At 37.1% G+C, this 23148-nt stretch overlaps 1 protein-coding gene and 1 pseudogene across 1 annotated transcript in view; one reads left to right on the plus strand and one right to left on the minus strand.

The window, feature by feature from the left end:
* Nucleotides 1-23148, plus strand: part of PHLPP1 (PH domain and leucine rich repeat protein phosphatase 1) — a 217406-nt gene that overhangs the window by 10055 nt on the left and 184203 nt on the right. The window lies entirely within an intron of this gene.
* LOC105811136 lies at nt 5548-5965 on the minus strand (annotated as a pseudogene).

Genomic DNA, 23148 nt, shown 5'->3' on the forward strand with positions numbered 1-23148 from the left:
AAATGTTGGAAAAAGAAATGATTCAATTTTACAAAAATATTTGAGAGAGAAATTTAAGAACAGATTTAAAAATTTCCATCCAAACATATATGTACTGAAAAGATTCAGTATTCATTATATTCTTTATTTCAATATTTTTAAAAAAAGTCATCTCAAAATTAATTGCACTTAGCTTATTCTTCAGGTACGTATACATAGTTCTTCCTTTGTGTGACATAAAAAATTGAAACAACTCTGTTCATTAATCTTTGGGCTTTTGTTGTGTGCTGAGTTTGGAAGTCTTTATTATGAAATCTGCCACTGCCTTGAATACCTTCTCTCTCTTTTTCTTTCTCCCTTTAAAAAAAAAAAGAAAAGAAAAAAAGTATCCTGCTGCTGGTAGCAAAAATACAGTTTATGAACTCTGGAAACAAATATGCTCAGATATTTATAGGGGTGTGAGAGAGATTTAATAATTTACCTTAAGCAAAAGTTTTAGCTTCCTTTCTATGAAAGTTAACCCACTGAGTCAATTAATTCTCCAGAGATTACTGCTCATTTTTAATATGAGGAAAGGAACTTTTTAAAGTGCGTAAGTACAAAAGGGTAAAAATACATTGCATCTGGCATATTGAATATGTACTCCAGGTGCCGAAGCAGAGGAGAAATTTCTCTTGATGGTTTCTTAGAGAGGTGGTATGGCTGGGGCGCAGCTGACATTCAGTTTTAAGTAACAAGGAACTCTCTGCATAAACACTGCTATAATTTTAGACTTACTCACTTCCTTACACACACACACACACACACACACACACACACACACACACACGACACATGCACATATATATGTTCTCCACTGAGTGTTGAGGTAGAATGTAGTGGGAGGGGTAGTTGTATTTATGAATGGGAGCAGGTAAGTGGGGGAAAATATCCCAATTAAGAGAAAATTTGCAGTGCTTAATTTTTTAACTTTTTTTCCCTTATTAATTGGTAATTTATTATGAATGGCCTGTTCCTATTCCCTTGCCCACTTTTTTGTTGTTGTTAGAGGTTTGCTTTTCTCCTACTGATTTATAGATTTCTTTGGGAGGTATATTTAGGAAAACTAATTTTGTTTTCTACGTCATTAATATATTCTTTATCTGTTGTTCACTTTTATGTTATTCTTTCCCTATAGGTTTTTAGGGTCTGTGTCATGTTTAGGAGGCCACCCTTACCCCTAGATTTAAAAAAAAATCTTTATATTTTCTTGTAGTGTTTTATAGTTTTATTTTCTATACTTAAAATTTTAATCTATTGTTTAAGTAAGATAGGAAGGAGGAAAGATAACAAGTCGTCCTCACATTTTTTATTGGATAACTGTGTTTTTTCTTCACTGATTTAAAATGCGACTATTCCCTAGAGTTTATTCCTTTTCTTTTTTTAAACTGGCAGGCAGGGAATTTCTTTGTTTTCTTTGGTTGACCTGAGAAAGAGGTTTCATGTGTAGTCATGAACTGATAACAATTCTTAATTACAGGAATATTATTTGAAATAATTCTGGTTTGAGATAGCACAACATCGTCATGCAGAGACAAGTGTTCAAATGGTATCCGTGGTGCTTTAGTGCTATTGAGTAAATGAACTCCCAGAAAAGATGAGATAGTTATAGTAGGGATGGGGGAGGGGAAAAGTAACAGATGTCAAATAGAAAAGTCAACTTAGAACATCTACCACCTTTGGTAAGCAGGCTTTCATGGTCTAGTGACCAACTCTTAGTTATTATATGTGACCACAAGACAAATTGGACTACTGTTGGATTTTGTGGCATTATAAGATTATTGGTGGAGAACTGGGTTTCTCTTCTGCAGGCTTTTAGTTGTATTGCCGAAGTTCCAAATTACCTTTGCTGGAGTAGTCTCTAGATTTAATACACCAACACTTAAGGAGAAAATCTCCAGACTAATTGCTCTAAAGTACTAAATGAAATAAAACTGTGGTCACTAAACTTAGTTATTTGCAAGTAACATTTCTTTCTTCCGTAGTGACAAACCAGATGTCATTTTCAAAAGATTTGAATAAATAAGTGTAAAAGAATTAAATTGCCTCAGCGTAATTATATCCTGCTGTATAATGTTCAAGAAATTGTGTTTAGTGATTTAGCAAACATTTATATCCCCGTTACTATATGCTAAGCACTGTTTTAAGTGCTTTACAGATATTAATTTGATCCTCATAACAACTCTGTGAGGTAGATAATGTTACCACCCCGGTATTACAGATAGAGAAACTGAGTTACAGAGTAGTTGGTAACTTGTCTGGATTTGTACAGCGAGAGTGAGCAAGACAGAGGCAGAATTCAAGTCCAGGCATCTGACACCAGAGTAAGTGTCCCACTTGATTTGCTGAATATGGAAAACTTATCCCTAATAAGCTTCTGTGGCCAGTTTGGGCATATCAATATTTTGGAAGCACAGACTTTGAACTAGTTAGGACCTGGACTTGATTTCTGGCTGTGCCACTGACCCTAGAGTTCTACTTCATCCTTTCCTACCTGCTGCACAAGGTTGTTGAGAGAATCAAATGAGGTAATGAATGAAAGGATTTAGGACAACAGTGCTAGTTATATATGTTGCCACGTTTTCTTTGGGTGGAAAGAGCACTGATTGAGGAACTGGAGACTCATGTTTGACTGTGGCTTCTTTACTTGATGTGAGACCTATAATAAATTTCTTAACCTCCTTCAGCCTCATTTATTAGAGAGAGAGAAAGAGAAAAGATGATAAAATTCTGTGTCAGAGAATATTGCGAGGTTCAGATTTGATGATATATATGGAAATGCTTTGTAAACTGTGAAATGTTACACAAATGTAATGTGGTTTTATTATTTTTAGCCATAGTAAATTGCCACAGATGTTAATTAGAGTTAATTAGGGCTCATTAAGGAAGATGGGATATACTGTTGTTGGGCACTGATGCTCAGTTACATGGATGAATATACAGGCATACCTTGTTTTATTGTGCTTCACAGGTACTATGTTTCTTCCGAATTGAAGGTTTGTGGCAACCCTGCATTGAGCAAGGTTATTTGTGCCATTTTCCAGTAGCATGTGCTCACTTTGTGTCTCTGTGTCATGTTTTGGTGATTTTTGCAATATTTCAAACCTTTTCATTATTATTATCATTATTATTTGTATTTTATTATTTTTTTTTTGAGACAGAGTCTCACTCTGTTGCCTGGGCTAGAGTGCTGTGGTGTCAACCTAGCTCACAGCAACCTCAAACTCCTGGGCTCGAGCAATCCTCCTGCCTCAGCCTCCTGAGTACCTGGGACTACAGGCACGTGCCACCACATCCGGCTACTTTTTTCTATTTTTAGTAGAAACAGGGTCTCACTCTTGCTCAGGCTGATCTCGAACTCCTGACCTCAAGCGATCCTTCCGCCTTGACTTCCCAGAGTGCTAGGATTATAGGCGTAAGCCACCGTGTCCGGCTTTTTTCATTATTATTATTATATCTGTTATGGTGATCTGTGATCAGTGATCTTTGATGTTACTACTGTAATTGTTTTGGGACACCACAAACCATGCCCACATAAGATGGCAGACTCAATAAATGTGTGTGTTTTCACTGCTCCACCAGCTGACCATTTCCTCTTCTTTCTCCCTCTTGTTGGGCCTTCCTATTCCCTGAGACACAATATTGAAATTAGACCAATTAGTAACCCTATAATAGCCTCTAAGTGTTGAAGTGAAAGGAAGAGTTGTACATGTCTCACGTTAAAGCAATAGCTGGAAATGATTTAGCTTGGTGAGGAAGGTATGTTGAAAGCTGAGATAGGCCAAAAGTTAGACCTCCTGTGCCAAATAGTTAGCCAAGTTGTGAATGCAAAAGAAAAATTCTTAAAGGAAGTTAGAAGTTGCTATTCCAGTGAATACACAAATAATAAGAAAGCGAAACAGCCTTATTGCAGATATGGAGAAAGTTTTAGTAGTCTAGATAGAAGATCAAATCAGCCACAACATTCTCTTAAACCAAAGCCTAATCCAGAGCTTTGGTCCTAACTCTCTTTAATTCTGTGAAGGCTGAGAGAAGTGAGGAAGCTGCAGAAGAAAAGTTTGAAGCTAGCAGAGGTTGGTTCATGAGGTTGAAGGAAAGAAGACATTTACATAACATGAAAATGCAAGGCGAAGCAGCAGGTGCTGATGTAGAAGCTGTAGCAAGTTATCCAGAAAATCTAGCCAAGATCATTGATGAAGGTCGCTACACTAAACAACAGATTTTCAGTGTAGATGAAGCAGCCTTCTATTATTGCAAGAAGATGCCATCTGGGACTTTCATAGCTAGAATGAGGTCAGTGCCTGGCTTCATAGTTTCAAATGACAGGCTAACTCTCTTGTTAGGGGCTAATGCAGCTGGTAACTTTTTTAAGTTGAAGCTAGTATTGATTTACCATTCTGAAAATCCTAGGACCCTTGAGAATTATGCTAAATCTACCCTGCATGTGCTCTATAAATAGAAAAACAAAGGCTGCATGATAACACATTTGTTTATAGTATGGTTTACTGAATATTTTAAGCCCACTGTTGAGACCTACTGCTCAGAAAAAAAGATTCCTTTCAAAATATTAACTGCTCACTGACAATGAACCTGGTCACCCACGAGTTCTGATGGAGATGTACAAAGTGATTAAGGTTTTTTCATGGTGCTAACTCAACATTCATTCTGCAGTCCATGGATTAAGCAGTAATTTTGACTTTCAAATCTTATTATTTAAGAAATACATTTTGTAAGCCTTTGGGTGCCATAGATAGTGATTCCTTTGATGGATCTGGGCAAAGTAAATTAAAAACCTTCTGGAAGGGATTCACCATTCTAGATGCCATTAAGAACGTTCATGATTCATGGGAGGAGGTGAAAATGTCAACATTAATAGTTTGGAAGAAGTTCTCATCCAACCCTCATGGATGATGTTGAGGAGTTTTAATGGAAGAAGTATCTGCAGATGTGGAAATATCAAGAGAACTAGAATTAGTGTAGCCTGAAGATGGGAATGAATTGTTGCAATCTCATGATCAAACTTTAAGAGATGAGGAGTTGCTCTTATGGATGAGCAAAGAGTGGTTTCTAGAGATGGAATCTACTCTTGGTGAAGATACTGTAAACATCTTTGAAATGACGTTGTAGACTTTAGAATGTTACATAAACCTAGTTGATAAAGCAGTGGCAGGGGTTTGAGAGGACTGACTCTAATTTTGGAAGATCTGTGGGTAAAATGCTATAAAGCAGCATTGCATGTTACAGAGAAGTCTTTTATGAAAGGAAGAGTTAATAGATGTAGCAAACTTCATTGTTGTCTGTTTTAAGAAATTGCCACAGCCAGCCCAATCTTCAGCAGCAACCATTTTGATTCGTCAGCAGCATCAACATTGAGGCAAGACCCTCCACCAGCAAAAAGATTATGACTCACCGAAGTCTCCAGTTGATCATTAGTACTTTTTAGCAATGAAGCATTTTTATTTTTGGAGGGGGGGAGCAAATGCTTTTTAATGTTTTTTTGGTTTAATTTTTTACAAATATACTGGAGAATCATTCAGTGCTGCCAGCATTGGACGCAGTCCTGGGTCACAAGTCTGTACACTCCTTTGCAACTGGTCCTGTAATGGCAGAACCTTTTATCTCACCTTTATTGTTTACTATGATGTCTGCATTATCTTCAAAATAAACGTCATCTTTTTTCCAGTAAGATTTTTATTGTTGAATTACCACTGCTGGCTGTACCTTCTTTCTGAGCTCTGGTTTGTCTTTCTTGACTGTGGTCTGTCACCATGTCACCCACACCAGCAGCCGGAAGTCTGTTCAGTTGTCCCTTGATCCCCTTCACAGAGATGATGTGCAGATTTTTGGCTCCTGTGTTGTCAGCACAGTTGATCACAGCTCCTACCAGAATACCCAAGGAAATCCAGAATTTTGTACCAGAGGACCCACCACATCCTCGCTTTGACATCTTGAATGCTGGAAAGGGGCAGAAAGGCAATAAAGAATTTAAAATAAGCCATGTGCTTTGTGTTTTTAGACATAATGCTCTTGCACAATTAATAGACTACAGTATAGTGTAAACATATCACTGGGAAACCAAAAAATTCACATTGACTCACTTTGTTGTGATACTTGCTCTATAGCAGTGGTCTGGAACCGAACCCAAAATATCTCTGAGGTATAGTGGCACTCATTCATTCATTCAGTAATTACTATGATTATTTACTGTGTCTAGGGTACTTTTGATTCAAAGATGACTAATATGAATTGTTGATGATTCCTTGAAATCCTTATCAATTTGAGGGCACGTTTGTGAAAACAAACAAGCAGCCAGCATTTACAATAGAAAGGTGAAAAGTGTTCTAATAGAGACATAGTATTCACAAGTTATTGCAGTAGCAAAAAAGGAGGGAGGCACTGACTCTACTATGTGCTGCTGCCCTTGAAGGACCAGAAGAAGTAGACTGTTGCTTCCCTTCTGAGATCCTGAATTTATTAGAAGCAACTGTACATTATTGGTTTGAGGTCCAGTCTGACTGAGTTTAGAATGAATAATTCTAGTTTAATCCTTAAAATTTACCAAATACTTCTGTGTCTAGGCATTTGGGCCCTTTTATCCCCTTGAATCATTTTGGGCTCCAATTGGGCTCCATTTTAGATCCTCCATAGTTTGTGAGGATCTAAGTTCTGGGTTAAGCAAATACTAGTTTTTAGTTTTTGAAAAGAAAATGCAAATGTGTACGTGATGGAGGTTGCAGTGAAGCCTGGCAGTGGCCTATTGTACACTGAAAGACATTTTCTTATTTCTTTTTTTTAAGGCCTATCAGGTTTTGTTTTTCTATGGTTTATGAAGTTTGTGGGGAATGCTATGTAACTTCTGAAGGTAGGTACTTTCTTTTAGTTTAGTGTCATGTGTAGACCACATTAATGTAAAATTTAGAAGATGATGAATTAATCACGACCTGGGGGAATTTTTTTTTAAACCTCCTAGTCCTCTGGACTAGGAGGAAACAAAACTCTTCAATGTTCACATAAGCAAAAACAACTTATTAGCTCTTTTACCCCTGGCTGTAAAACCTGTGCTTCACACCTGGCAAGTTAAGTCTTTACTAATGACCCACTGTAAATTATTTTTGTCTTGGATGGATGGCAAATGGTTCTGTGAAATATTGTTTTATGTAGTAATGTGGATGACAACACTGGAGAAAGAGCTTCCTTTAGTTTTTTTTTTTTTTTTTTTGAGACAGAGTCTCACTGTGTTGCCGGGCTAGAGTGCCGTGGCATCAGCCTAGCTCACAGCAACCTCAAACTCCTGGGCTCAAGCGATCCTCCTGCCTCAGCCTCCCCAGTAGCTGGGATTACAGGCATGTGCCACCATGCCCGGCTAATTTTTTCTATGTATTTTTAGTTGTCCAATTAATTTCTTTGTATTTTTAGTAGAGACGGCGTCTCGCTCTTGCTTAGGCTGGTTTCAAACTCCTGAGCTCAAACAATCTGCCCGCCTCGGCCTCCCAGAGAGCAAGGATTACAGGCGCGAGCCACTGCGCCCGGCCTGCTTCCTTTAGTTTTTTATGTTTTAGAATTATGAGAGACACCATGGTAAGAAAAGTTATTTAGGTTCTGACTAAAATAAGTCATGCTTTTCTAATTTGAATAAAATACTTCTTTTTCAAACTAATCAACATTCAGGTTAATTACTGGCCACTGTGTATTTTCTACCATCTATTACCAAATAGCACCTATTTGCCCCCTGAAAATTTTTACAGAGACTTCAGTTAACTCATTAGAGCAATATCAGCACCTGACAAGCTGATTTTCATGGGGGATATTAACAAACTTGTTAGCAGCAATGTAATCATAAGGAGAATAGTTATTGGCCCTTGTGATTATAAAGCAGAAGCTCAAGGATCCTTTGCTTTGTAACCAAGTCATATGAGGACTTAGTGTTTTCAACCAAAATCTAAGTGGTATTGTCTCATTAATGAGTAAATACATGATGACAAATATTCTATAAACATACCTAGGAATGGCTTAAGAGGGTAATGTCATTCTGAAGAAGATACCACACAAGTCCATATCTGAGAGTAGGGATTGATTGTCTTGTAGTTAGTGTAATTGGAATGCTTGTATTTATATACTGAATTGGCTTGTAGCTGCTAATAGAGAATTGGGAGCTATCTGCTTCCTGTTTCCATAGATGTATATAACCCCCCATCAAAACAACAATAATTAAAAATAACAGTTGACAGCCCTCTTGGTTCTAAGAAACTGATGAATTAACTCAAGTGGCATCCACCTCCAGATAACACTGCTGGATAAGGGAAGGTAGTAGTGTTCATTTGTTTTTAAGGTATTATCATAGACACAATTATACTTGCCCCCCTTGTACAGTATCTTCTTTATCTTTTAGAAACCTTTGTGATGTTGGAATAGACTAGTAAACCAGACTTGGCTGAAGGTAGTTACAAAGTCAGAACCTGATGAGTGCAATAATTGAAGTAATACCTCCTAGAGTGTAGCTTTGCCAGGCTTCACTGATGTAAAATAGGTGACAACCTCGTGGCTGTCCCAGAGGTGGCATAAAATCTTAGCACTGGAAGGGACCAGAGGGCACCTAGTCCAGTTTCTTACTTTGTGCGTTCCTGATTGATGGTCATCCGGCCTCTGCTTGTTGACTGCTGCTAGGCTTTTTATTACAGGACAGCATTGTGTCCAGCCATACTTCTTGGAATGTGTTCTGTGGACCAGCACCATCAGCTTCTCCTGGGAGCTTGTCAGAAATGCAGAATTTCAAGCCCCACCTTAGACTTACTGAATAATCAGCATTTAACAAGATCCCCAGGTGTTTCAGTTGGAGAAGCACTAGTGCTGGATGAATTGGGAGCAGGAGAGATTAGAAGTTGAAGGAGGGAAACCATTGTGTGAGCTAGGGTAGTGGGAGGGAGCAGAGGAGACTGGATGTTGTCCTGGGATTCAGTAGCTAATTGGCTGTTTTGGTGATAGAAATTGAAAGATAATAGTTTGGTGGGAGAATTGTGGGTCAGTTCATAAAAGTAGGAAGCAAAAGATTATGCAGGGGCTATCACTAATTAATTCAGTAAACCTTGAGGACCAGGTATTACAGTTAGGAGTTGGTGATGTAATGAATGAAGATGTGTCTTCTCTTGGTATTTACAATGTAATGTTTATTAAATAATTGGAGGACTGATTTTGCTGAGGCATGGGTTCGAAATGGTAATACACGTTAAGCTGACTGCAGCCATTCATTTAGCTGGTAAATGGACCCGGCTCACCACCCAGCTTCCAAATCTCAGCGGAGCTTTGTTCCTTCCTATTGGTTACCATATGTGTGGTAACTCTCAGGAAGGTGATAAAAACATTATTTACATGGTTTTCATGTGAGAGTCATTCTTTCCTCATACACAAAATACATGCTAGTACTGACTATGGCTATGGAACAAGCGAAGAGGTCTGAAAAGAATGTATTAAATTTATGAAGCTCCTAGGGTGTATGTCTTTTTGAATGGCGAGGCTTTTCTATCTAGTGTTTGTGGGAGGATTTACATAAACAATTATAATACAACTTGAAATGCCTTAATGGAGGCATTTATACAGTGCCAAGGGAACCCAGAAGGCTGACAAACCAACTCTGCCTGGAAGTGGAATGCTCTGGAGATGCTTCCTGGGAACGATTCCTTGTGTGAATGGGACTAGCATTGTTTGAGAAGGGCATGTCAGGTATTAAAGCATGAATGAAAGGGCTCGATGTGCCAGGAATGGTGAGTAGCATGGAGGGGTGAAGTGCTAGGTGGTGAGATTAAAAGTGGTAGGAGATGAGACTAAGAGGGAGGCTGGGTCCACGCATGCTAAGGACTTGACTGAATGAACAGTACAGCAGATAGTGACATGATTAGATTTGTATTCTCGGGTGTTAACTGGCAGCCAGCCGGAGGACAGATTGGAGAGGGAGCTGCTAGACAAGACTCCGAGGCTGCCTTAGTGGGGCCTTGAATAAACATTTTTTGACTTCTGTGTGCTAAAGCACTCTTAGGAGCTGGAGATACAATGAAAGAATGGTATACTGCCCTTGCTTCAAGGAGTTCTGACTGATAGGGGAAAAGGAAAGAATTGCAGTATAGAGTGAGCTACTTTTGAGGTATGTACAATGTGGTTGTCATACCAAATATGGAAATTACCACCTCTGCTGCAGCTGGGAGTAGGTGGGAGAAGATTTTGAAGATTAGAAAGAGTAGACCAGGAGTAGGAGTGGATGGGATACGACATTCCTGGCAGGGCATCTAGGACCTCAATGAGGGAGGTCTACATGAGGTCAATTCAGATGAAGAACTGTGGACATGGAAGAATTGTTTAGAATGTAGAATTGTTGGGTCTTAGTGAATAATTATATGTGGGGGGAGAAGAAGAGTTTCAGGACTTTTATTCATTCCTGAACTAATTTGAGTACAGTAGTTCCCACTTATTCATGGGGGATATGTTTCTAGACCCCAGTGGATGCCTGAAACCGAGGATAGTACCTATCCCTGTATACATAGAATCATAGATACACAGTCGGCTCTCTGTAATCATGGGTTCTGCATCTGTGGATTCAGCCAACTGTAGATCATAAATATTTGGGGGAAAAAAACTTAGTTAAAAATAACAATACAACAATAAAAAACAATACAAATAAAAAACCAACAGTATAACAACTATTTACATAGCATTTATATTGGATTAGGTATTATAAATAATCTACAAATGACTTATATAGATATATGATAGGTTATATACAAATACTTATATAAGAGGCTTGAGCATCTGTGGATTTTGATATCTGCAAGGGATGTAGGTGGATGGTGGTGCAGGCTGGTCGTGGAACCAATTCCACTTGGACCGAGGAGTGATTCTACTATGTTTTTTCCTATACATATGTACCTATGATAAAGTTTAATTTATGTAGTATACACATTAGGAGATCAACATCAATAACTAATAATAAAATAGAACAATTATAACAATATACTGTAATGAAAGTTATGTCAATGTGGTTTCTCTCTCTCTCAGAATATCTTATCGTATTATACTCACCTATTTTTGGACTGTGGTTGACTAGGGGTAATTGAAGCTGTGGAAAGTGCAACCATGGGTAAACAGGGGACTACTGTATGTCTTCCATGTCAGGAACTAGGGACATAGTGTGAACAAGACCAATAGGGTTTTCTGTGATAGAATAACTTGGAGGTTTCTAGTTTGGGCGTGACTGTCATCCCATTAACCAGCAGGCAGAATATAGGAGCAGGAATTGGCTTTAGGGTGAGGGAGAGAGATGATGAGTTAGAATTTGGATGTGTTAAGTTTGAGGTACCTGAAGGACATCTAGGTATGTGTGGAGAGCTCTGGGATCATCTGTATTTAGGTAGTAGTTCAAGCCTTTGAATTGAATGAAATTGCTAGATAGACAGTGAGAAAAGGCCTTAGGAAGCAACTCTGAGAAATGCCTTTGTTTAGAAAGTCGTAGTAGATTGTGTTGAGTAAAATAAATCAGATAGAAAAGAGACATGCTCTTTGAGTATATTTATATGAAGGTCAGTTAACTGGCAAAGCTACTTTTTGGTGATAGACCATAATAGTGGTTACCTTTCAGAGAGATGTCGATGGGAAGGGCGTGAGGAGCCATCTGGTCTTGATATTATTCTTCATTTAGATCTGGGTATTAGTTATCTGGGTATATAATACGTACATGAAAATTTGCCAATCAGTACCCTTAGGTTTCTGTGCTTTGCTAGATGTGAGTTATACCTCAGTGGAAGAAGGGAAGTGGTCCTGAAGGAAGAAACTTGAACAGTATTGAACAGTATTTCTGTCCCGAAGGGAAGAAGATAGGGAAGGAGAGGCCAAAGATGATGGATGAGTGGAGCGGGAAAAATAAACAAAGGGAAGTCCTGGAGGAAATTAGAGAGGGTGGAATTATGAACACCCATGAAGGAGTTAACCCTGGGTGTGAAGAGGGCTGCCTATTTCCTTGAAGCTCTTAGGAAGGATGGGTAGAGGTAAAGATTCTTTTAAGAGTTCTGGAAGTCTCTAGGTCAGAATGGGCCTCAATTTTCTTCATGAATTAGAAGGTAAGGAAAAGCCAAGTCTCAGTATTTATTATAATATGCTTTTTCTTGAGCTAATTGACCAACTAATAATAGTGTATACCATCTGTTGGGAATCTGCGACTGTGATTTCAACCTATGTTAAATTTTCTGAAGGGTGATCTTTTTTGGGGCCATTCTAAAATAGCTTAGAGCGCTGGAAGGCGGGTGGAGACAAACTAGAGGTGGAGGAACTGATTGCCAAACTTGGTTTTACAGGTTTGTTGATGCTTTCATTGGGCTTTGATTTGTGGTTCCCTGCCCCTAATTTCTAAGGGCATGTGTTGTGTGTGTGTGTGTGCGTGTCTAAGAGTAGGTGGGGGAAGCAGGTTGGTCAAAAGCCTTCAGGGAATTTACAAGTAATAAATGACCAGGATAGGATTGTGCCTTCCATTATATTCCATTTCCTTTCTGTTTATAAAATCACTTATATATATAACTTCTGGGATAGTTTTGATTTTTTTTCTCATGACCTATTGATTATACTTGCAGAGATGAAAGTTGATTCTGAAGAATGCATTTTCCATTCATATATTATCAAAGTGACTTATGGATTAAATCTGTTTATAAAGTGAGCACAAAGACATGGTAAATTTTCAATTTAGATAGATATAAACCAGATGGTGTAAGGACAGTTATTGTAAATAATAAACACTGTTAAGAGAAACCATGTTAAACCTATCATTTTTCTTCTTGTTAGCTGTAGTAAGCATTGAATTTCTGTTTTGTGCTCAGTACTGGGCTAGATGCTGAGATTTCAAATTGTGGTTATTGAAACAAATGAAAAACTAGCCTTATTTTGTTTATTTTTAAGAATATAATTGCTCACATATTTACGAAGTCTTATTCCAGTTGCAAAGTTGGTTTTTGTAAATTTTTAATATAGATGTTTTGAGGACTAGGAAAGAAAATCTTGAGAAAGAACCATACTTGCTAACTCTTCATATCAAACATGATGAATTGACAAACAGCAGTAATAGTGGAAAAAGATAATGGACCGTTCTCCTAGATTTTGTATAGGGCCTGGTAGAATGGCTGTAGAGTTTTGTTGTTGTTCTTTTACTTGCTTAGGAACTTCATATTTATTGGGCTATCAGTTGGCACAAAGTTTTATTTGTGTTCAAAAATCACTGATTGGTGGTAACAGAAACTTTTTTTTTATATGGAATACTGTCTTTTTTTATCCCCTTCTAATCTGCTTAGTCAATTCAAACAGTTGTGGAGTGCCTTACTTCTCAAGGTATAAGGTGCTTTGAAGGTTGGGGGAAAAGATGAGTCAGCCACAGCGTCTGCCTTTTCAGAAGCTTAAGCCAAATTGCACAAAGACACAGATTATCATAAAAACAGTAGAGTAAGACTATACTGTGACAGTTCTCCATCTTTTCTTTCTTACAGATATTTCTTGAACTTTGTTCCTACTATGTGCCAGTCTTTAACAAGATAGATGTGGTCCCTGCCCTTGTGATTTCACAATAAGAAGGAAACTTACCAAGTACTTGTATAAATAATCACTTAATTGTAATTTTGACGTGTGCCAGTAGGGAAAAATAAGTATGCAGTGAATAAGCTGAGACCTGAGGGTTGAATGGCGGCTTAAGGATACATGAAAGAGTGTTTCATATGGGGGGACAGTGTGCGTGAAGGTCCTGAGGTAGGGAGCCCAGCAAATTGAAGGACTCAGGGAAGGACCAGAGTATAGTGTAGTGATTGAGAGTATAGGAAATAGCAAAGGGCTGTATCATGGATTTGTGTGTTTTGAGGCTAACTTCTGCCTGCAGAGTGCTTTGGTTATCATGGTCCCCTCAACTCCCTCAAATTAAATGCAAAATAGGTAGATATGCATCTCTGTAATCCCTGGCTACAAAGGCCTTAGAAGGCCACAGTTAGTGTTTTGGAGTTGATTTTAAGAATAATGGGAAACTATTCCATTCTGTTATCAAATGTTCTTTAGATTTGTCTTTTTCAAGGACAGTTGCCATGGCTGTCATTTTATAACTAACTTCTTTTTATCTTATCAGTAGGAGGGATAAAGGGAGGATGAAAGTAACCTTGTCTCTTCTGTATTTCTAAGCCCAACATTTTGGGCACTCTAAGAACAGCTGCTTTTCTATCTTTCCTATGTACAGGACTTTCTTCATCTTTTTAGCTTTCCTGGTCTCCTACCTACTTCCCTATACAGCTACAGTGATTGGCTCTATATTCTCTGAGACCCCAAGATACTCCCAACATACAAGGGGCCATGATCTATAAATAAAGGCCTATGCTTTTTTCCTGGTTTCACAGTAATTTTTACAGGAAGCTCTGTTTTACTCTCTTTCTGCCCCATCCCAGCATACTCATTTTCCCTTTCTTAGAAAAGAAAAATTAGTATCTGTCATTGAATGAGTGTATATAAACATCCCCTGTTGTGCACTCCACTTTCCCCTAACTCACCCCCAGCAGTAATAAGCTGTGTTCAACATCAAGCATGTTTGATTGAGGAAATTAAAAAACACCAATTCAGTGTGTTCTCTTGGCACTTTAGCAACCAACTTTCATTTTAATGAAGTTGGAATACAGCATTCCAATTTTTATCACCTGTTGGGGAGACATTAAATGAGATTATACCTGCTTAGAATTTTTTTTACACTTTTTATCTATAAACAAGAGAGGTCCCAGGGTCATTTGTGCACAGAGTCAATTATTTTTAAATTAAGGGGCAGGTTGATTAGTTTCTTTAGAGTTATTATTGAAGCTATTATTCTCTTCCTTTTTCCTCTCTTGGTCTTATTAATCCTTTGACTCATTTTCCTACTTTTGAGCAGATCAAGTGATAGTGAACAGGAAAGACCTAAAAAAATAGCCTTGTATTTTAGGATTTTTTTATGTGTGGAAATTAAAAACAATCAGAAAAGTAGACAAAATAATAACTATCATGTAATCATCACCCAGCATTAAATATTAGCAGTTTATGGCCAGTCTTACTTTATTTTGAATCCACTTCCTCTGCCTAGAGTATTTTGAAGCAAATTCTAGACCTCATATCATTTCGTCCATAGATATCTCTAAACTTAACTATCTCCAAACGTATGTACTCTTAAAAAAAAGATGACACTGTTATTTTCTTAAAAATTAACACTAATTCTTATTTTTCAACAAATATCTAGTCAGTGTTCAAGTTTCCAGTTGTCTTACATTTTCAGTTTACATTGAAAGTTTGGGTGTATATGTTGGTGGGTTTATTTGTTTTTTTGTTTTGTTTTGTTTTGTTTTGAGTTTTACCTAACTTTTACTATCTTGATAAAGAAGAGTTGGGTTGGATCTTCTCTTGCTGTACTTAAAGCTGAGGTCTACAACTGGGCCCAGCCACACGTGGCTCACTGGCTTGTTTTGTTTGGTAGACACAGCTGGAAATATTTAAAAATTAATTGCCATCAGTTAAACATTGTAGTTTCCCATAAGAATCAAGATTTTTTTTTTTTCCTTTTTTTTTTTTTGTTTAAACCAGATGATCTGGGCATACTGGGCTTCTGTGCAATGCCTCTGGGCTTTGCTGCTGCTGACTGGTGGCAGCTCAGTTCAGAGGGTGCCTGCCTGCACCACCCTGCACAGCATGGGCTACTCACGCAGGTTTCCTGCCTGGGCCCAGTGAGCTATCGGGTTTGTGAACCCTGACTTAGAGCAACAGAAATTACTTTTGTGTGGTGTTTCTTAAATTCTATGCATGATAGTTTACTCCTAATGTTTTGCTACGTGTTTTTCTCCAAGCTGATGTTTGGGCTGTTTTACTGTGTAAGAATTGTTTTTTCACATAGTGGTCAGAGTGTCAGCTAATGTTCCTGTTGTGGTTTGTACCTCTGTCATAAGACTTATTCAGTGTATTGTATTAATTTATTCTCATGTCCTTCTCCTTTGGGACTGTGGAAATTGGTGTTTATATTTTTAGTACCTAACAGAAGGGTTGGCATATAGTAGGTACTCAATAAATTCTTGTTGAAATGAGTAAAGGAGAAAAGGAACCAGTAAACAAACTACTAGATAAAGAAAGCATAGGAAGAGAAAAAAATCGTGTAATGTACATTCATGTTTGAAATTTCAGTGATATCAGTACCTTTGCTTCTTCCATTGGTATATTATTGAAAGGTGATTGTGATTATAGTGTGTTATTAGTATAAAACTTTGCAGTATTAGAAATAATTTCTGTATAGATATGTAGATATTTAGCTTATACATTAATAACATGTAAGTTGGGGATAGATTTCTTAATAAGAGATTTCAATTTATTTGTGGTTTGGAGAACACATTAGCTAGGCTTTTCCACTGTGCCCTAAGAATTTGGAGTTTGAATTCCTCCATTTGGTTTATTTTTCAAGTTTTTTCCTCCATTTGGTTTATGTCCAAAGGAAAGGAGGACAGCATGGACAGAGCCCACAGACTTGAAGATACTTTAGACTGAAGAGTAGCTGAGGTAATTTGGTAATGTTTTAAAACCTGGCATTTGGATATCATTGAAAACAATAAGAATTTTTAAATGCTATTGCATTTTAGGGCTTAATAATCTTATTTGTGTTACACTAATGCAACTTAAAAATTAGAATTGAGTTGTTTTTTTTTTTGGTAGGTTTTAAGCCTGTCTGAACCTTGCCTTGCTGTTGACAATCTTTGATTAAAAAGTGTGGGTGAGGTCAGGTTCTGTACCCTTTTGACTCCAGGAGATTATTTATTGTGATTAAGAGAACAGGAAAAGCAAATACATGTTACCAGTAGCATGTTCTAGTGGTCTTAATTCCTATTACCTTGTGGTGACCATATGAAAATGTAGTTTGGATGACCCAAATCATCAATCAACTATCATTTCATTAAGAAATCTAGCTTATTTTACACATTTTTTAAAAATTGTGAACTAAAGAAGTGGTAGCATTAAAAGTAAGGAGTTTCAGTTTTAAAGAGTCCTTTAGTGGCATTTGTGGGTGGTGAGAAATTATAAACTCTCACTGAGAGCATGTGGTATCTTGGCATAGTGAGGTAGGTGGAGTATTACTGGGAAGTGTAATGTTGAAAGAAATTAGAGAACTTGTTTTTGAGTAGATGATTTTATAATAATAATAACAATAACATCACTGCTCTGTATTTACAAAATGCTTAACAGTTTTCAAAACATTTTCAGTATTGAAATGATAGTGACTAAACCAAATCTGTGAGAAATTCCTGATGAAAAGAAAAATTGTTAATGTTACTGTTTCCCTATCTAGTGACTATATTTAAAAAAAAAATAGTTACTGGTAGTAAATGTTAACCAATGTTTCTTTTCTTCATATGAATCTATGATAAGAATCTTTATAATGTGGAGGAAAACTATGATTTCAGTGAAAGATTTGGGCCAGAAATACCGTATTAGTTTTAAATGAACTGTGTCAGAGACAGACTGGACCAGAGCTGTTAAATCCAGATAGCTGACCAGGATTTCTTTCTGGGCCCCCAAGGGGAAGACTGAAATGCAGGCCTAATGGACTGCTTTATATGTTAATAACTGGAGGGGGACAAATGGAAGAAAAACTAAAGTAATTTTTTTATAGTGAAGTTTTCTCAAATGTTAGCACTTTCCTGCTCTTGTAAGTCATGGTTTGTATATGCAATTTTATATTCTTCCTTTTGTATGTATTGCCTATAAAAGCCTTTGAAAATGATAGGTTGAATACTGTTTTAATGATGTACTTAAATAGCAATTAATTTAGTTTGATTTTGTCCAAATGCTTTTAGCTTTGCAGTATTTATTCTTTTAAAAAAATTTCTTGTAAGTTGTAAGCCTGAAGAGTAATATAAAGGACACCTGTATAATGAATATTTTGTAGGATTTGCTTCAGATGTGATCTTTCTTTAAGTTGTAAACCTGTGTACACCTTTTGGTCCCAGCATCCTGTGCATGCTTTGTGAGATTTATTCCTATTTATCTTACGTGGATTTTTGGTCTATTTTAAATGGATTAAAATTTTAAAAAATTGTTTGCTGATACATAGTGATTTGATTTATTTTTTGCTAAGTAGAACTTGCTTAAACTTCCTGGACCTGGTAGCTTTTAAACTGAATTCAATTTATCTAATGTTTATAGCTATATTCAGGTTTTCTACTTCTTCTAGACTCACATCTTTCATTAAAATCGCTCCCTTTATGAAATCATAATTTTCCTCCAAATTGTAAAGATTCTTATCATAGATTCGTATGGAGAAAAGAAACATGGAAAGATATATTTTTCTAGAAAATATTCCGTGTCTGTTTTTCAGCAGTATTAAAGTCTACTACATTTCAGTTACGTTATTTATATGTTTCTTCTCTTTATTGTTGGCCTAACCATGGATTTGTAACTTCTATTAGTGCTTTGAAAAATATCAGTATTTTGGTTTTGTTAAAACTTCTGTTGTTCCCCTGCCCCGTACTCTTATTTTTAATTCCATCAATCAGTTTTGTTAGAAGTTCTCTTTCCTTTTATTCCTAACTAAAGTCAGATGTTTAGCTTATTAATTTTTAGCCTTTCTTCTTTTCTAAGACCATAAATAATAGCTGTTTAATACTACTTTAGTGGCATCCCACAAGTTTTAATGAAGTGCTTTAATTTTCATTTGATATGTGTTTCAGTTCTAAATATGTTGTAATTTTGTTATTTTCTCTCCCTTCATTTCATGATTTTTTTTTTTTTTTGGAGACAGTGTCTTCTTGCTCTGTTGTCTAGGGTAGAGTACAACAGCATGATCAGAGCTCACTGCAGTCTTGGAGCTCCTGGGTTCAAGCGATCCTCCCACCGCAGCCTCCCAAGTAGCTGGGACTATAGGTGCATACCACCACACCTGGCTAATTTTTTGAAATCTTTTGTAGAGATGGGATCTGGCTATGTTGCCCAGGCTGGTCTTGAGCTCTTGGCCTCATGTGATCATCTCACCTCAGCCCCCCAAAATACTGGGATTACATATGCAAACCACTTCATGCCTGGCCCATGAGTTATTTTGAAGGGCGTTTCAGTCTTTCCAAATATATCAGAATTTTTAAATTAAAATTTTATTATTTATTTCAGATTTTATGGCATAATTATCTAAGAAAGTACCTGGATGATATGGATTCTTTATTATTGTTTGAGGTTGACTTTGTGACCTGGTGTGTTTTTACAATTGTTCTGTCTGCTTAAAAAGTCGGTAAGGTGTATTCTGTTTGTTGGGTGTTGGTTAGGTCTAATAGGTTTGTTAGATCCTGCTTGTTAATAATGTCATCTAGGTCTTCTGTAGCCTTACTGATTTTTGACTGATTAACCATTGAGAGTGGTAAAATCTCCCTCTATGTTTGTGAATTCACGAAATTCCCTCTTTAATTCTATTTTTGCTTTATGTCTTTTGAGGCCATGTTGGTAAATAGTAGGTAAAGTCAGAATTACCTTCATTTGAATCTTTTTCTCACTATGTAGTGACTATTTTTATTTCCAGTAGCGACTTTTGCTTTAGTGGGTGTTTTATTTGATATTAATATGATTATACTAGCTTTCTTTGGCTAATATTTGTTTGGTATATATTTTTTCTCTCTTTTATGTTCTTTCTGTATTGCTATAGTTGCCTTCTAAACAGCATATAGCAGGCTTAAAATTTAATCTGAGAATTTGTAAATTAAGTCTGTTTATTTGTATTTGTATTTATTTGCTTTTGACTTTGTTACCCTCCCCCCTCCCCACATAATACCTTTGGATTTTCTCTTAGGAGCGGTTTCATTTTACTGTCCATTCATCTGGAAGTTTTATAATTTGTTTTACTATTTTAGTTTTTACCTTTAAATATTTCACTTGTGACCTAAAAAGCCTGTAATCACCATTTCTTTAGTGTCTTCTTCTTAAAAACAAAACCCCAAAAAACAAAGACCTTAGAATACTTTAACTCTGGTAACCCTTCTCCATTTGTAGGTATTATTTTTAAGTGGTGTTTTCTTTTCTTTCTTACATTTATACTCCTGAAATTATTCATTATTATTAATATTACTAGTATTTAGTCAGCAGATGTTTAGATGTACTCATAGGCTTAATGGTGCTCTAAATATATAAGTATATAAGGGGAAGTTTTTTTTTAAATTCAAGTTTTTATAGCTTCAAGCTCCAGACTTCCTGGGGATGGGAAAAAAGGATAAACTCTTTCGCCCACCATTGTAAAAAAGATACATAGTTGTTAAAAATAATTTGTTAAAAATATGGAAAAGTATAGTAGAGAAAGTATAAATTTCTGGAATCTTAGAGAAAACTTAACATTCTGGTTAACTATTTAACTTCTTTCTTTCCTTCTTTTCAGTTTCTCTCTTTCCTTTTCAGTTTCCCACTTTCCCGTTGTATTATTCAGCTCTGGCTGCCATAACAAAACACCGCAGGTGGATGGCTTAAACAACAGAAATTTATTTTCTCAACATTTCTGGAGGCTGGAAGTCCAAGATCAAGGTGGGAGCAGGTTTGGTTTCTACTGAGGCCTCCGTTCTTGACTTGCAGACAGCCACCTTCTGTCTGTGTCCTCACATGGTCTTTCACTCGGGGCCTGCAGATCCCTGGTGTTTCTTGTGTGTCCGAATTTCCTCTTCTTATAAGAATACCAGTCAGATTGGATTAGGACCCAACCTAATAACCTCATTTTCACTTAATCACCTTTTTAAGCCCAGATCTCCAAATACAATCACATTCTGTGGTACTAGGGGTTAGGGCTTCAACATGTGAATGATGGAGCGGACACAAATCAGCCCAAAACACCCACTTTCCATTGTCTTTCTTTTGGCAAATGGTGTTGATTGTCACTATGTGCACGTATGTGTTCATGGGGGATACAGTAGTAAGTGAGACAGACATAATTCATGTCCTCATGAGGCTTACAGTCAGACAAATCTAATGATAATTTCTCTGTCTCTCTGTCTCTCTCTTCCTTCCTCTACACACACAGTAGTGCACATGTGAAATCATATTATGCTTGCTGCTTTGTGGTTGTTAACATAACCATTCTATTTTATTAATGTATACACAGGAGAAAAAGAAAAGCCCTTATAGTCTTAAGCCCAGCACATATATTTTTATAATTTTTTTTTTAGAGCTCCGCTCAGATTCATCTTGTCCCTAGATTTCTGACTGTTGAATTTTTGTCTTTTGTATTTATTGCTCTTCTTTTCTTTTTCCTATATTTCCAGCTACTTGCGTGACTTGTTGCTGTTATATTAATAGAAAGACTATTCTACAGTTTTAACATAGGGAGGGAGGGTGAATTTCTTAGGTTTTTACAGATTTCTGCGTTCTTTATTTTCTTCTGCAGTTCCTTAGTACATTTCATTGATTGATTGATTGCTACATCTTAAAAAAAGTTCCCCCTTCTTTAAGTTTTGGATGACAAGTCACCTGATTTTGGGTGGAAGTCCTGGGCAGAACTATGCAAAGAAAGAGAAAATGAAAAGTTCAAGTAAAATAGAGAAAGGAAAAAGAGAAACTTTTGTGGTTAATTTGTCTGTGTCTGTTCACTTTAAATGCTGTTTCTCAGGTACATCAGATTCGTTAGGTGCCCAAAATGAGAGATGAATTAAAAAACTGTGTACAGTATTAGCTACATTTGATTTTTCAGTACTGCAGCTCAGATGTCAGTGATCCAGAGTGAACTTGGATTGACTATTAGAATGGCTGCACATCTGAGATGTGTGATAGGTTTTCCCTGCCGCTTATTCATAAGCCTAGTAGGCAGAATTGGCCTGGAAATATTTTTTAGTATTATTTTTTTTTTTAAAAAATAAGTGTAATGCATATGGAATGTATGTATGGGGAAGGAAGTAGTCTTTCCTGTCTAAACTGTCTCTAGAATAAATACTGTGCATGGGTACTTAAAGGAGTAAATCTTGAAGGTACCTCAGAATTTGACCTCTAGGTAAGAGAGAATTTGAACTTGAACTTCCTCCTGAAATGTTTGTCTAAGAGTAAGAGCAACATGAACTCAAGGGGAAAATGGCGAGCATGTAGGGGAAAGTCGGTTGGCCTTGTTAGTCCAGTCCAGCTCCTTGGAAAAGGCTTTCATTTGTATGCTGCCTAATTATACCGTAAAATAAAAGACTGAATCCATTAAATAGCCAGGCCTTTTGTGTGGCTCCTGAATCCCTTTAATTTCGAGGCTGCATAGAAGCTTTATTCAGAGCATTCCTAGTCCTGCACTATCTTTCCTGTCTGGATGCCAGCCCTATTCATGGTGTTCTCGCTGCAGGAAGTTCTCACAGTCATTTGGGGTGGATGGAGGGGGAGGGGAAAGATGGGGGAGGCAAAGGACTGTGTGGATCTTTCCCCCTCCATTTCCTGCTCTGCCCCTTAAAAACAAAACAAAACCCCAAACAAACAGCAAACTCAGGAAGATAGCCATCAAGGAGATTCTCAAGTGACTTAATGGATTGATAACTCCTGGTAAATAACAGAAAATGTGTCTACTTCTGGCATCTATTTACAAATAGTAGTAAACCACCCAGAAAAAGCATTTCAGGTCAGATGAGGGTAGGAGGCATTGGAAGAATAGATGGTAATGTTCTCCAAAGGATTTATTTCCTGCAACTGAATGTATTTTAAAGGACTTTTTTTGGGGGAGTAAAGAATAGCTCTTATGATTGTATTAGCAGTGAAGTTGGGAGTTGACACAGAGAAGCAGGGGTTTGAGTGAACATTTTACCATCTAAACAGGGAAAGGTAAAGAGGCCAAGGCGTGCTTTTCCCCCCTCTTTCTGCAGAGTCTTTAAAAATAGGTAGTATTTTAGGTCTGGTTTAGAATATGTGACCTCTTGCCAATAGATGCTAATTGTTGCTTACGTTTACAGTCTTTTCAGTAGATGTGCACATAAGCAGGGGGAACCAGAATGATTTCAGTTTTGTTTTATTTTGAGAGGCCTGTAGATGAAGGAATGATGAGTGTAGATGGATTCCTGAGAGTGTCAGTGCACCAGTTTTGAATTGCCAGGGTTATCTTGGTAATAGTGTTCTGTAACCCAAGGGAAGTTTGATCTTGTTGGGTTT

Source organism: Propithecus coquereli, unplaced genomic scaffold (genome assembly GCF_000956105.1).
Source record: "Propithecus coquereli isolate 6110/MARCELLA unplaced genomic scaffold, Pcoq_1.0 Scaffold229, whole genome shotgun sequence".
In the NCBI taxonomy this organism is placed as follows: Eukaryota; Metazoa; Chordata; class Mammalia; order Primates; family Indriidae; genus Propithecus; species Propithecus coquereli.